Source organism: Odocoileus virginianus, chromosome 7 (genome assembly GCF_023699985.2).
Source record: "Odocoileus virginianus isolate 20LAN1187 ecotype Illinois chromosome 7, Ovbor_1.2, whole genome shotgun sequence".
NCBI classification, from domain to species: Eukaryota; Metazoa; Chordata; class Mammalia; order Artiodactyla; family Cervidae; genus Odocoileus; species Odocoileus virginianus.
In genome coordinates, this window is record NC_069680.1 from 66856816 (window position 1) to 66869812 (window position 12997).

The 12997-nt window shown below is 44.9% G+C and overlaps 1 protein-coding gene across 31 annotated transcripts in view; it reads right to left on the reverse strand.

Annotated features, from left to right (window-relative positions):
- KCNMA1 (potassium calcium-activated channel subfamily M alpha 1) overlaps positions 1–12997 on the reverse strand; it is a 752676-nt gene that overhangs the window by 657861 nt on the left and 81818 nt on the right. The window lies entirely within an intron of this gene.

A 12997-nucleotide genomic window follows, 5' to 3' on the forward strand; every position in this document is an offset into this window, starting at 1 on the left:
ATTAGGAGTTTGGGGATTACTCAAGTACCAAACTTTACGTGAAGACGGAACATACATGAAGGTGAGGCATGAAATCATTATAATTACTTGAGATCTACACACACACACACACTTCAATATCAGCAACATATCAGTGCACTAAGTGAATCTTGATTCCAGAAGGAAACACTGACATACCAGAAAATTCCTATCTGGGCTCCAAGGTCTAAATGGCCACCATGTGACTCCTGTTTACCTACTCGACACTTTTCCTCCCATAACTGCAAAAAACTAAAAATTACTCAGCATCCTCTTTCTCCTGACTGAGAACTTCAGAATTGACTCAGTTATGCCTGAACTCCCTCAATCGCTTATTCCCCAACTCCCCCTCTTCCTCCTTCTTCCTTCCATTCTGCTTTAAAAACAAGAAATATATACTTTAAAAAAAAGACCTACCTAGCCCTAAGAAACTGGAAACAATCTGTTATTCAGAATATAACAGCTCCTAAGGATCCATTAAGAGTGTTGGTGGCAACGCAGGTCCCACTGTCACCCAAATCATCACAATAGGCCATTCAGACTGTAAAACGCTGCCTGATCCTCCCAGGGTGTGAACGTTCTTTATGGCTCTCCTTCACTCTGATTTTTCAGCGAGGCTCAGAGGGAATGGAATGGGCTTCCATTATGATGATGGATGAGTGGGCTGCTGGCAGAGCAGGGCCTTTGGGAAGGCACTCTACACACACACACACATACACACACACTCACATAACTCTAGACCCACTCTGCACCCTACACACACACAATCCCCATGCTGCACTCACACACACACATCATTTACACACACACAACTCTAGACCCACTTTACACCATACACATATCCAGTCTCCACTCTACACACACACCCTTACACATACACACTACTCACACATTCTCATAATTCTAGACCCACTCTACACCATACATACACAACCCCTACTCTATACACACACTTACACACACTCAAGACATAAGCTACACTCTACAACCTACTCACATACCCTTAAACACACACAGTATACATATGCTCTACCCTAGCCCCTGCACACACACACACATACCCAGACTCACCCTTGGCCATCAGCTTCCAGGAACCCCCACAACGGTCTTATGGGCCAAGACTCCTTGCCAAGCTCTTTGGCCACTGAAGCAGCCCCATGATCCCCAAGACTCTGGCCCCTTCCAACCCTAGAGTCTTCACTGGTATCATGAACCCTGTATCCCTGCCTTACTCTATAGTTAAGCAGACCTGGGTTCAAATCCCAGGTTACTAGCTATGCAGCCTTGGCAAAATCACTTAACCTCTCTGAACCTCAGTTTCCTCATGTTTATCTGGGAGCATGCATATACCAAACTCCAGGGCTAATATGAAGCCACTTCTCAACAGCTCAGCCAGATCACAAGTCCCCAGTCTATGATCCCCCAAGTATGCCAACCCTGGTCCCTCCTCCACGGACCCCTCTGGACCTTCTACAGCCTAATGACTAAAGGGTTAAAGCCTGACTCAGCAGGATCCCACTCCAGTTATACCAGCAACATCCAATCTGATTGGTCCGTGTCTGTAAGGGGCTGGTCGTCAGGATGCTGATTCAGTGGGATGCCAGATCCTACATGAGAAGGGGTTAGCAAAGGGCCTGGCTCCACATCCCTGCTTAGCACAAGTTATCTCCAAGGCTGGGCTGCTCGGTCAGCAGATCCCTGTTCCTGCAGAGTAGTGACCTGTCTCCCTCATGCCTCCAATCGTAGTCCTGCATCTACTAGTAAGGCGGCTGAATGGATTCAAATACAGGCTGGCTAGGCCAAGAGGACCCCTGGGAAGAGGCTGGGGACTATGACTTACACCATCCATATCCCAGCTCCCCCAACCCTAGGTAAGAAGCAGATGACCCCAAGACTCCCTCTTCTGTTTAACTCTCTTCCACTTCCAGAGCGTGCAAAACCATTCTCTCATCTGCCTTCCCAACTTCCCCGGCCCAGGTAGTGAGGGCAGATGTTATTAGTCTGTGCTTTACAGATGAAGCACCGAAATTAGAAGGCTTATCCAAGATCACACAATGGTGGAGATGGAATTAAAATCTAGGTCCCAACTCCTGACCCCTCATCTACTAAAATATCTGCATTTCTAATTTTACAGGTCAGGGAACAGACACCCAGATGGGATAAGTGAGTGGCCTAGGACTTCCCAGACAATATACTATGGAGGTAAAGCAGAATTGAGGCTTGGGGACCAGAACTCTGTCCTCCCAGGGGTTGATCTAGGAGACATCTTCAGGGATGAGACCAGCTCTGGCAAAGTCCTTCATCCACCCACATCCAGGTTCTCCTCTAGGGTTCATCAGATCCAGGCACTGGGGAACCAGGGGCTGAATGCCCAGCCATACTTCTCAGTTCTAAGCTCAGTCTGTGGGCGCCCAACATGGGCACTGCCCCCTCTCAGAGTATCTGCAACACCTGCCCCTGGGAACACCATGGCCACGGAGCAAAAACAGAGCAAAGAGCGCTGCCAGCCCAGCCCTGCTTAGTGATCTGTCCTTTGCATTGCCCCACAGCAGTGGGGATACAGCTGCAGTACCTGATGGTACATCTAAAAACGGCCAGCTGAGGGGGCCCACAGATTCCCACCTGTCTTCTCCCACCCGCCACTCCTGGAGATCAGCAAGGAGCTGCTGTTTCTCTTTTTCTCCCACCCCAAGAAGATCAATATGTTGTGCAAAAACAACTCCATCCAGCAAAGCTCTACTTTACACCTACCTCCATCTGGACCGTCCCTCGCAGCATTGCGTTAATTCACCGATAATTCCTCCCAGAATCATCATGATTGATTTCCCAGTGCCGAGCTGCCTCCTGCCTGGCTGTGCCCCAGCCAGGTGGTGCTGAGAGCAGTCATCTGAGTCAGGGGATCAGGGCCAGAGGGCTTCTCCCCCAGAAATGGCTTTCAGAGGAACAGGGTAAGATGGCAAGTCAAGACTGGGATGTTTGAAAAGGGAAGTTCAGCTTGGTATCCATAAAACGGTGGCCAATTATGGAACACCTACTGTGTGCTAGGCACTTGAAAAGACTTATTGAATACTCAATGTAACACTTCGTAAATGAGAAGACTCCTGCAAAGAGATGTTGTCATAAGCCCAGACGCAAAATGCACCAAGACACAGTGCTCTTTCCTAACAGGCCCTCTTTTGAGAAAAACTGTCACTATTCAGGGAGCTTCCCCAGCAGCTCAGTGGTTAAGTATATGTCTGTAGTGTAGGAGATGCAGGAGACATGTGTTCAATCCCTGGGTCAGGAAGATCCCCTGGAGGAGGGCATGGCAATCCACTCCAGTATTCTTGCCAGAAAAATCCTATGGACAGAGGAGGTTGGCAGGCTATGGTCCATGGGACCGGGAAGTGTCAGGTATGACTGAAGCAACTGAGTGTGCACGTCACTATTCAGACTAGAAATTCTTCCGAGTAATTTTCATCACGTTCAGCTTCTTGATAATGTGCTCATGGATAAAAATGATGCTCAGCAGCTCTCTGGATAAAATGATGATATTAATATTAACTGCAGTGTTGGCAATAGTAAGAGCAGAACTAGCCACTGGAAATTATTATGCATTTTAATGACTATCAGGCACTGTGCTCAATCTTTTCTATACAGTATTTTTATCAATAATATGGTATAACTCTCAATGTTCCTAGAAAAATTTTGGTTAAATATGTATGTTAAAAATGTTAAGAAGAATCACTAAGAGAATAGAACATTATCTCTAGCTTGTGAACCAACAAAGGAAAAAAGGAATGAGTGTGAAACTAGGCATTGCATAGGACAGGAAAGATAAAAGAAGAGCAAAGAAAAAAAATTGGTCAACAGAAACCTGAAATAAAACAGTGGGGGAAAAACTCAGAAATTATGTTAGCAGGGATAGTAAACATGGTGGAGGTGGTTCAGTCACTAAGTCGTGTCCGACTCTTGTGACCCCATGGAGCCTGCCAGGCTCCTCTGTCCTTGGAATTCTCCAGGAGAGAATACTGGAGAGGGTGGCCATTTCCTTCTCCAGGGATCTTCCCGACCCAGGGATCGAACCCAGGTCTCCTGCATTGTAGGCTGATTCTTTACCAGCTGAGCCACAAGGGAAGCCCCTATAGTAAACATAAGCAGATTAAATTTACCTATCAAGAGACAGAAATTATCAGATTGGGTTAAAAAGTTGAACAAAATTTAATATAAGAGACATGTCTAAAGTAAAACCTTATTAAAAGGCTGAGAATAAAGAGACAGTAAAGAATACACCAGGCAAGCACTAACCCAAGAGAAACTGTTATAACATGTAGCTAATGTCATTCAGAATTAATTTGGGTCTGCAAAACAACCCTCAAAATGGCAAAATAAATCTTTATTTTTGCAAAAGAAGATGGAGGAATGGAGAGGTTAGTTTACTTGCCCAAGATCACTCAGGCAGTAGGGGCACAAACAGGACCCATGCTTAGGTTTCTATTACCCCAAAGCCCATGCTTTCAACCACAAGACACTACTGTTCTAAGTAACAGTGTGTGGGGAAATATTTAGTGGGTGGAAAATACATGTTCCATTACCAAGACCTGGAGTGTAAGTAAAGGCAATAGAGAAAGGGCCATGAGTCACTAAAGAAATAAGAACAATCCATTGGTTCTCCGGGTTTCTTAAGTGGTGCAAGTGGTAAAGAACCCACCTGCCAGTGCAGGAGACTTAAGAGATTCAGGTTCAACACCTGGGTCAGGAAGACCCCCTGGAGGAGGGCATGGCAACCCACTCCGGTATTCTTGCCTGGAGAATCCCATGGACAGAGGAGCATGGTGGGCTACAGTCCATAGCGTCACACAGAGTTAGACACAACTGAAGCCACTCAGCACGGCGCAGCAATGGTTCTCAGTCCTGGCAACAGGTTAGTTAGCGAGAACATCAAGGAGAGCTCTAAGAAAAGGCCAGTGATTTGGGTCCCACCTGAGACCAATTAACATAGCAACTCCAGGGGTGAGACCCAAGCCATCAGTATTTTAAAAGCTTCCAAAGTGACCCTACTGCTCAGGCAGGGTTGAGGACAACTGTCTGTAACACAAACTCAAGTACAGGTCTCCTAAAAGGTAGAGGGTACTGTTAGGTCACTGCGGAAAGCAGAAATGAGACGACCCTCCAGACTCATCCCTCCTACCTACCATTCACAAAAGAAATAATTAGAATAAGAAGAAACATGTGACCCCCTCCTCCTCGATGAGGGGAAACCACGTCTGGGAATATCTGGGGAAAGAGATGACAGAATCCCTGTGCTAACGCCTCCTCCCTGCTTCTTAAAGAGAACAGAATGAATCACAGAATCTCATGGGTGGAAAGAACCTTATAGGAAACTTTAAAAGGATCCTACACTTGGGTGATTGTTAAAACTGCCTTGGAAACTTTGTTAAAATATAGATTTCTCTGCTGCATCCCTAGGGCAATCTGACTCTCTGTTTCTGGTTGAAGCATGGGAAAGAGCATTTTTCAGAAGATACTCAAAAGAGTCTTCTGGAGAAAGATGGCACAGTGGAGCTAGATCATAATAATTCCCTTTCTCAATAATTAAGCAAAAGAAAACAAAAACAAAAAAGAAGCAATATCATAACAAATCAATAAAAACTGTTTAAAAATGAGGGAGGAAAATCAGCAGTGATCAAACAAGGAATGCCTTCTAAAGGGGAGACCTGAGTGAGGGTCAGAGAACAGGATTTGGGTGGTTTCTGTCAATTGATTTTCAGTCAATCCTAAAGGAAATCAGTCCTGAATATTCATTGGAAGGACTGATGCTGAAGCTGAAACTCCAATGCTTTGGCCACCTGATGTGAAGAACTGACTCATTGGAAAAGACCCTGATGCTAGGAAAGACTGAAGGCAGGAGAAGAAGGGGACGACAGAGGATAAGATGGTTGGATGGCTTCACTGACTCGATGGACATGAGTTTGAGCAAGTTCTGGGAGTTGGTGATGGACAAGGAAGCCTAGCGTGCTGCAGACCATGGGGTTGCAAAGAGTTGGACACGACTGAGCAACTGAACTGAACTGGGAGGTCTGTCCCCACCTCATCCCCCAGAAACTTCTCTGGTGAGGCCAAAATCAGGAGACTTTTCACTAATTACTACATGTTTGGGAAAAAGCAGACTATGTCTACATTGATGCTTTTTCCCTTTTCTGACTTGATATGGAAAAAGTTGAGACAAATCAGAAACTGCTAGGAAGAGGGCTGTAAAACAGCGCTATGGAGAGTTGGAGTCCCTCCCTCTGTCTCTCTCATAGAAGTGCAGACTCCAGGGCTCAATGCCTAACTGAGGAAATCATCTAAATGTCAAGGGCATCTCCCCATGGAAGACGGTACATCCCCCACGGGCGGAAGGAACCCTGGAACAGGACACTTAGCAAACTCTCAGGAAAGCAGCATGCAGCCCTACCCAAAGAACACAGAGCTCTGAGCCCTGACCCTCCCAGATTTCCATGTTCCCTACAGCAGACATCAGAAATCACCTCAAACTATAGCTCAGACACCAAGGCAGAGACTTTGAGTAAGCTCCAAAAAGAGTCATAAAGCATTTGCCCACAATACCAGAGCAATTAGAAGGATCATACAAAGCTACCCAAGTTCAGCATGAGCAAGTTAAAAAATATCATGGTACTTGAATGTATACAGATACTACAGGTGAAAAATATGGGACAAAGCATACAGAAGAGGAAGAACCCTATTTCAATAAAAACAGAACCAAAGAAACAGGAAATTTCCAACTAGTGTTTAATACTGTAGTAGAAATTAATCAGAATATATATTCAATAACACAAGAAAGTTGGATGACAAAGAAGATAGATCAAAGAAAACAAACTGAAGACCAAAATAACACCAGTTCAGATTGCTGAACAAATTGGATACAGAAATAATACATGTGAAAATTGGATTCCTACATAGGGGAAAGGCTCAAGACTAAACAACTTTGGAACTTATTAAATACTATCAATCTTAACAACATAAAAGCAATAGTCTTACTAAAATAAGCCAGAGACAGAAGGTAAGATGAAGAATATGAATGCTAGAAAGGAAAAAAAAGAATATGAGTGCTGGTTTCTTCAATCGTTTAATGGTATGGATTCAAAAGTCTAAAATTCAAGATAGTTAACAGAGAGTGAGTCCCTCCGTGCAGCAGAAATTAACGCAACATTGTAAATCAACTATATACTCCAGTAAAATTTTATAAAAAAGAAAGTAATGACTCCCACCTCTTAAAATTTTCATTACCTTAGTGAGATCTTTTAGAAAATTATCTGTTTCAATGGAGAAACATTTATCCAGAGCTCAACATTTCCTTCCAATGTGCACTATCAGAAAATTAAGCCAAAGAAATTAATACTCTGTTAAAATTAGGATGATCCTATTATTCTAAAATTATTCCTGCCAATCTATGATCTATGTCTCCTTCCAGCTGTATATACCCATAGAAAGATTCTTTAGTGATTTTCCTCCTACTGTTCGAGATGGTTATTTTGAGGTTGTGAGATATGAATTATTTTAAAAATTCCTCTATGAACACTGGTGTTGCTTGAGTTACTTGCAGTGAATATTTTCAAAAACAACTGTTATTTTTAGAGATGGTTTAGATGGGACAGCCAAGTTTGCAGATCACTGAATCTACTCAGTGGTGATTTCTAAATCTCACCCAGATATCTCCAGACAGCACTCCTGAAAAGAAGGCAGCCTCCCAGCTGTTGCCAAAATCTCTAAGCTTAATGATGCACTCACTACCTCCAAACTGTCCCATCCCACTGTAGGCCAGTTTATAGTACAGCTAATTTTTCTTCCTATTGCTACCCTTGCTATCATATCTTCTAGCAATAATGCCCACTCTTTACTGAATTGCCCAAACCATGTACTACTTCTACATCCTCCTTTAAATCTTCCGAGTATGAGGTTATGAGGCTTCATTACAGTTCTCCCATTTTCCTGTTGAAGAGACTGAGACCCACAGAAGTAAATTTTCCTGAGACTCCCCAGCTAGTAGGTGCTAGATCTAGGCTTCAAGCCACGTTTTTAATCAAAATGCTTTGCTAGAAAGCAATGCTTTGTATTGATCCAATATCTACCTTACTCTGTTCTGTGAGGACACACCAAAAAAGTGTAATCCCTTTCCAAACATCACTGCCTTCCAATATAGGAAAACAAAAATCACATGACCCTCATCTGCCCAGCCTTCCTCCCACAAGCCATCCCACACCAGCTGCAAAAGATACTGAAGGAAGTAAGTCAGAGAAGGAGAAATATCCTTTGACATCCCTTATATGTGGAATCTAAAAAGAAATGATACAAATGAACTTACTTACAAAACAGAAAGAGACTCACAGACTTAGAGAATGAACTTATGGTTACCAGGGGAATTTCGGGGGTGGGAGCGGGGAGGGATAGTTACAGAGCTTGGGATGGACATGTGTACACTGCTATATTTAAAATGGATAACCATCAAGGACCTACTGTATAGCACATGGAACGCTGCTCAATGTTATATGGCAGGCTGGATGAGAGGGGAGCTTGGGGGGAAATGGATACATGTATATGTATGGCTGAGTTCCTTTGATATTCTCCTGAAAACATCACAGCAGTGTTAATTAGCTATACCCCAATACAAAATAAAGTTAAAAAAATTTTTTTTCTTTAAATATGGAGAAAAGATGGCATTTTCTCCTGGTCTATGATAAACCTCTTGAATGATGAATTTAAACAGAATCAGGAAGTTTCCTAGATGCTCTTATCTATATGCTATTATTTCAGTGCCACTTTGAACAGTTCCTAATAGTTGGGTTCCCTGGGAAGATCTCCCAAGAGACTTTCATGCCACAGATGACTCCTAACTTCCTGGGTTAATGGACGGGTGTAGTGATGTGGATCAAGTAATTTATATCCGGCACAGATGTGTATTATATGCATTTTTCAATTTATCTTCCTAATTATATTTTTTCACAGATTCAATTCGTATTGAAATGAGTTTCTACTCCCCTAACACATGTTGGCTGGCAGTGGGGGGAGGGAGAGTAGGATGAAAATGTTAAGTAGATTTTCCACCAAGCCTGACTCCTCCCAACATCGTCACTCATCACTGGGAGCTCGCAGGGCTAGGAGGGGGCTGAGGGACTTGACGGGGGCCTCCCTGGTTTATAATCACTGAGTCTGACTTTCACACACAGATGGGACAGGCCTTCCAGCGGGGCAGTGCACATGGCCTGGCACCTCTGTGCCACAAGCCACAGGCAGCTGGGCACAGAGGCACCCCAGGCCTTGCCGGGAACACTTTCTCCCAGGACTGCGCACTTCCCAGCAGGGTTCTGTTCCAGGGAACGATTCCACAGCCCTGGGGTTGCGCACAGGCCGGCAGGCCTCCACCAAAACGCACACCTGTGTTGGCAGCGGGGCCATGGAACAGGGCCTGGAAAACATCGGCCCATGCCTCAGTGAAGGAACAGAGACCCAATATAGCTCAGCCCAGACCAAGCTGGGCTGCTGACCCCACTACCCTGTCCTGAAATCCTCTCCGGCATGTCCTTGATATCACCTCCGTGTCCTGAAACCCCAGACCCCCGGGGCCCACACAGAGCCCTTCACTTCCTCCTGGTGGCTTTCCTCCAGGGGCAATCTGAACTCACTTCTCCCGGCCCCTCTGTCCCTTGCAAGGGAGCGGGGGCACACAGCGCCAGAGCCCAGAAGGAAACTCCGCAGAGAATCAGTCAAAAGACAGACACTAAAATTACATTTTCTCACTGCCTTCTCATTTGGAGGGAAGTCTGTGTGAGGCTGGCTGTGATCACACACTCTCTGTGGAAGTGAGAGAGCCATCTCGACTGCCTCCTCCTCCTCGCGCTGTTTCTTCTCGTTCTGTCCCCTCTCCAGACCCGCGAGGCCTCCCTCCTCCACTGAACCTTCAGCTCACTGCCTCCCACTGACTTTCTGTGTGCCGGGGGGGTCCCGGCTTCCAGAGACCCGCGGAAAGCCCTGGCCCACCAGCCAGGAAAGGGTGAGCGTGGCCCCTGCCCTACGCAGAGACTCAGGATACAGGCAGCAGGGGAAGTAGACAGTGTTTGGACAGAAGATACCTCACACAGAAGAAGAAGGGAACATTCCAGCCTCTAAGAGTCTATAAATACTTTGGTACAAGGTCCAAAGCGAGTAGCCTCTTCAAAACCCCAAAATACATGGCATCCCAGGCCACTCCTATCGCCTTCTTCTGGGAAAGTTCACACAAGAAGGTTATATCTCAAGATTCTCAGACACGTACTCCTTCTCCAAGTGCTGCCTGGCTTCCAAACTGCCCGAATGTATCCACGAGAAAGAGACAGGGACAGGCTGACTCTTAGAAATGCTTGTCCACTGTGCAGTTGCTGGCCCCTTCAGGCCTCCTTCACATTTCAAAACAGTACGGCTAAGTGGTTGTTTGTCAGGGAAGCACATAGACAGCCTCAAGGATGTTGAACCAGACCTAGATAGTTGAACCAAGCCTGACTCTTACAACTAAATTATTGTGTACCTTTATAGGGTATCTCCCTGGTAATGAATCTGCCTGAAATGCAGGAGATCCAGGTTCGACCCCCAGGTCAGAAAGCTCCCCTGGAGAAGGGAACGACAACCCACTCCAGTATTCTTGCCTGGACATTTCCACGGACAGAGGAGCCTTGGAGGGCTATAGTCCATGGGGTTGCAAAGAGTCAGATACGACTGAACGACTAACATTTTCACTTTTCATAGGGCACCCACTATGTGTACCTACCAACCCCCATCCAGTCCAGCGACCATGAGGATGGTGTCACCATCCTCTGGTGCAGCTGAGCCCAGAGAGGTTAAGGATCTTGCCCAAAGCCATTACTTGTAGCATCCAATGGCCAATTCATCAATCTAGTCCTAGAAACCACACCAAACATTTCCCCTAAGGAGTGCCTGTAACTCCACAAAGAAATCCAGCCCAGCCTGGACAATCCATCAGAGCCAAGGAAGAAAACTCCTCTGTCAAAATGAAAGATGCTAATAGCAAGGGTGTTTAGCTGCAAGCATTTTAAATTTCCATAAAAAACTCCCTGTACAAAGATGAAGCTGAAAAAAATCATGCTGAACCTGCCTCTTAGAAGCCAGTACCTCCTGGAATCAGGACATCTACTAAAGAGCCCTCCTGCTTCCCCACCGACCTGCCATCCCCACCATGACTTATTAAGGAATCATAAGGGCTCGGAAAAAGGAATAGAACTGGTCAATTATATTTTACTCTACCCACTAAACCTGAAATATTATGCCCAAGCTCTGACAGCTCTTGCCTTTCATTTATCTTGGCTTTAAGAAGACAGGGAAGGGGTATGGAGCCAAAAACCCAAGGGTCTGAGCATTCATAGTAATTTAGCCTCACCCAAGACTGGGCTCCCCGATCCAGGCCCACCTCTTCATGGCTTTTCCAGATCAACTAGAATTTGGGGTGACAGCCAGCCCTTCCACACACAGTAAGCCTTCTGCATGGAAAGGCACATGTTTCCAGGCCCTCTCCTGAGCAAGTATTCTCACAGAGGGGTTTCGAAGCAGAGATTGGTAAGTCAACATGGAACTGCCATCCCCTTGGATGAACTGACTCAGGCAGTACCCAGAACTTGAAAGACCAAAGGAAATGGGTTGACTCCAAAGATGATCATTTAGAACAAAGGTCAGCAAACTAACAGCCCATGGGCCAAATATGGCCCGGTGTGTGTTTTGGTAAATAAAGTTTTATTAGAACACAGTCATGGTCCTCGGTTGTATATCATCTGTGGCTGATTTCATGCTACGAAGGCACGTTTGAGTAGTTGCGACAGCATGGCCAACAAAGTCTAATTTCCTATTTTACCCTATATATACAAAAAAAATTTTTTTACAACCCTCAATTTAGAAAAACTTTCAAAAGTGGTTGGGGCTATTTCTTGAGACCTTTCAAGAGCAAATGATATCTCTAGAATATAACTGATACAGTACTGCATGGAGGAAGAAAGATGGAAAAATGTCTCTGGAGGGTCCTTCCAGCACAATAGGACACCAATAAAGGCCCCAGGTGCCTGATACTCAGTGCCTCGGGCGACAGAAGTCCTATTTACAGAACAACAGTCGGTGGAGAATAGGAAACCCTCCTACACTGCTGGTGGGAAAGGAAACTGTCACAGCAATTGTGAAAAAACAGTAGGGAGGTTCCTTCAGAAACTAAAAATAGAGCTACCATATGAACCTGTAGCTCTAGTTTTAGTTTCTTAAGGAACCTCCCTACTCTTTTTGGGCTCCCCTCGTGGCTCAGATGGTAGAGAATCTGCCTGCTATGCAGGAGACTCAGGTTTGATCTCTGGGTCAGGAAGATCCCTTGGAGAAAGGAATGACTCCAGTATTCTTGCCTCTGAAAATTCCTTGGACAGAAGAGCCTGGCAGGCTACATTCCACGGGGTCGCAAAGAATCAGACATGACTGAGCAGCTAACACTTTCACTTCACATGACCCTGTAATCCCACTCTTGGGCATATACCTGGGGAAAAACATGACTTGAAAGGATACACGCACCCCAACGTTCATTGCAGAACTATTTACAATAGCCAAGACAGCAAACAACCTAAATGTCCATCAACAGATAAATGAACAAAGATGTGGCACATATATAAAATGGAATATTACTCAGCTATGAAAAAAGGATGAAATAATGCCATTTGCAGAAACATGGGTGGATTCACAGATTATTATACTAAGTGCAGTAAGTCAGCCAGAGAAAGACAAATATCATACAATATCACTGATATGTGGAATTAAAAAAAAATACAAATAAACTTATTCACAAAACAGAAACAGACTCACACAGACTTCAAAAACAAATGTATAGTTACCAAAGAGAGAAGATGTGGGGAAGGGTAAATTAGGAGTTTGGGATTAATATATACCTGCTACTATATATAAAATAATCAACAAGGACCTACTG